Source organism: Papaver somniferum, unplaced genomic scaffold (assembly GCF_003573695.1).
Source record: "Papaver somniferum cultivar HN1 unplaced genomic scaffold, ASM357369v1 unplaced-scaffold_119, whole genome shotgun sequence".
In the NCBI taxonomy this organism is placed as follows: Eukaryota; Viridiplantae; Streptophyta; class Magnoliopsida; order Ranunculales; family Papaveraceae; genus Papaver; species Papaver somniferum.
This window is the reverse complement of record NW_020620936.1, coordinates 2,140,417-2,144,068: the sequence shown is the minus strand read 5'-3', so window position 1 is coordinate 2,144,068 and position 3,652 is coordinate 2,140,417.

Here is a 3,652-nt window from a genome sequence, read left to right as displayed (position 1 = left end):
AACAGGCTGGGTAGATGGATTTCTTACATAAAAAAGGAAGAATTCTTGAAACATGGAAACTACACTTGTTAACTGCGAAACTTTTGTGGATGGATTTTCAGCAAGATTTCGAGGAGATTTTCGTGGGAAATGATTTTTTTGTTATCTTGTTTGCTTGTAACAGGGATGGTAATCCCTTTAGATTCGAAAATATATGAGGAAATCATCGAGTTGGTTAAAACAGGGAGTTGGAGTTTTTCACGGGATTTTGGTTGAATATTTTAGATAAGGGAAGAATGGTAGCTGTTCGATTCCATAATATCCTTAAGAGTGGCAGGAAGTTGGATTTGAGTCGGAGGAGGAGTAAACAAGATTTAGAATAGAAAATCCAGTACCACGGCAGCGAAGAAAGAAATTAGGTTAAACCGAGATTTCGTCGAGTTATAATTGGGTTGTTGGCTATAAAAAGGTTGTCTGAGAGTCACAGAGGGTCTAATTGCAGTTTGGGGAAGTTTAGAAGAGAACAGAGAGATGAAATCATGAGTTGAAGAATTATTCCTTCTGCTGCAATATCAAGAACACGAAGAACATTAGACGCACAGAATCTGTCGCAGTACTTATCGTTTATTCAACAACAGAGTCTATATATCGTTTATCAAAAGTGATTGCATTAGGTATTTAGACACTACTTCCTCTTGTAACAGAGATTCTGCAACAAGTTCTCACTATTGCAAATCGGCTGTGTTATTACTTTTTCACCTCCTTGTACACTTTTAAGCTATAAACACATATTTTGAGAACATGATTAATATGAGGAGCTAAACCCCATTTCTGAGGCGACAGAGGAAGCTATTTTTCCAACAAAAAGTGGTATATTCTTATTTATTTAATTATTGTAATTATTTTATGATTATTTGCCTTGATTGAAAATTGATTGAATGATTTTTGTTAAGCAATTGTTATTTCTTATGATAGAGCATACTTGGACCTAGGTTTTTGATGTTCTATGCTTCGGATTTACACTTGTTAATTTGAAAATCTACATGTTGCAATATTTTAGTAATCAAATTAAGCGCAAAATTTGCATAAATATAAATACAAATATTGGATTAATCACTTTGAACTTGCAAAATAGTGGAATTTTGGCCTCAGCGTTCTTTTACTATTGGTATCATCTTTGTTTGAGTTTGCTATAACTCATAGTGAGTTTTCAATTTTAGTTTTAGAATTTAAATCTAAAGGTATCCTTAACAAGTCTGAGAAACGAATCTGTTTTTACCACTATCTAAAAATCACAACAATTTTGGCGCCACTGACACAGACTTGTATTTAGAGTTTTATATTTATTTTTCTTTTTAGGTTTAGTTTTTATTTTATTTTTATTTTTCTTAAATTTTTATTATTTTGTTCTATTTTACGTTTTTGGGTATTTATCTTTTGTCTGCAGGTTTTGGATCATAAAGAAAATTGAGCCAGGGAGTTTGGTGATTTCGTAAAGACTTAGAGCTAAAGATTAAATCAAAAATAACGGAAAAGAATACATTTTTTTTAGTTATTTTTTTAGGGTTTGTTTATTTGTTTTCCTTTTATAGAAAAAAACTGTGTTAGGGTTTATTTATTATTTTTGTAAATTTTCCTTTTCTTTTTGGACTTTTTTGGACATTTGGACTTTGGGACTTTATTATTTTTAAACCCTATAAAAGGGTAATATTGCTGCAGGGAAGGATGACAGTTACGATACTTTCTCGTCCCCTTAGGTTCGTACACTAACATAGGAGTCGGTAGTCTGAGTCGACTACAACCGATTCGTCGCCCGTCTGGTACGGGAGGTAAAACTCTATGCACCCACGAATCCCATGTCAGTGGGTTTTCTTTTGTCTTGAGGCTTTGAAAATACAAAAATACACGTGCAAACACCAATTGCACCTTCGTCAGAATCGCCGAGTTTAGGAAAACTCGTGGATTAGTAAGCTGAACCCATACCTTGGGCCTTATGGGAGTTACCAGCTGAAAGTCCACAAACCTCAGCCTCGTACCTTTGACCAGTCTTTGACTATAGGTATATTTTGATGTATGTAATGAAAAAGCGGGGGTCTAACAACACCACCCAATATTTCGCTTAGCAATCTGTATGGACAAACTCGAATATACTTTTAAGAGAATCAACAAGACTCAATCAATTACAAGTATATCAACGAGTTTATATCTCTCTTCTTGATTTGATTTACTCAAGCAAGAACTGCGAGTTCTAATCAAATACAAGGAATAACTTGGATGGTATCAAAGACCAATATCCAAGGATCAATCAATATCAATCAATAACCGAAGGTCGGATTTCCAATTGATTGATTCAAACGCACAACCTATATTATTCCAATTATATAAACAAATATAATGCGGAAATAGAAATAACACAGACACCAGAATTTTGTTAACGAGGAAACCGCAAATGCAGAAAAACCCCGGGACCTAGTCCATATTGAACACACACTGTATTAAGCAGCTACAGACACTAGCCTACTTCAAGCTAACTTCGGACTGGACTGTAGTTGAACTCCAATCAGTCTCCCACTGATCCAAGGTACAGTTGTACTCCCCACGCCTATGATTCCAGCAGGATATTGCGCACTTTATTCCCTTAGTTGATCTCACCCACAACTAAGAGTTGCTACGACCCAAAGTCGAAGACTTGACAATAAACAAATCTGTCTCACACAGACAAGTCTATCAAAGGATCAATCTGTCTCCCACAGATAAACCCTAAAAGGTTTTGTTCCGTCTTTTGATAATAATCAAGGTGAACATGAACCAATTGATAATCCGGTCTAATATTCCCGAAGAACAGCCTAGAGTTATCAATCACCTCACAACAATCTTAATTGTATGGTAGCGAAAAAAGATGTTGCGAAATCACAAATAATGAGACGAAGATGTTTGTGATTACTTTTTATATCTTGCCTATCGGAGATATCAATCTCAAGCCAATAAATCTGATTGTACTCGTACGATAGAAGATGCAAGATCAGATCACACAACTACGATAAAAGTAGTATCGGTATGGCTTCACAATCCCAATGAAGTATTTAAGTCGTTAACCTGGTTTTAGAAGAAGAAAACCAAAGGTTAAAGGAAAACCGACTTTAGCACGCAAACTAGTATCACACGTAAGGTGTGGGGATTAGTTTTGCATAGAGACTAGAGTTCCCTTTATATAGTCTTTCAAATTAGGGTTTGCAATTAAGTTACCTTGGTAACAAAGCAATCAATATCCACGGTTAGATGAAAACCTGATTTAGATTCAAGCTAATATTTCTCAACCGTTAGATCGAAAACTTAGCTTGTTAAACACACTTGACAATGCATGATTCTAGGTTTGTTAACCGTATCCAAACGTATACACTTGTTGGTTCAACAATAGTTAACCAAAAGGTTAGCCATATGAGTATTCCATATCAACCACGTTCTTCTTCACCATAACTAGTTCAAATGAACTAGTTAGAGAGTTGTTCAATTGCAAGAAAATCTCATGTACTACACAAGACACAATTGAAGCAAAGATGATTTGATTTACTTGAATCATTTCATGAACTTTTATAGCCACGGTTTGCAAAATGCATTCCTTAGTATTTTTAAGTTTAAGTTCAGAAATCATCTTCAGATATATAACCTTCTC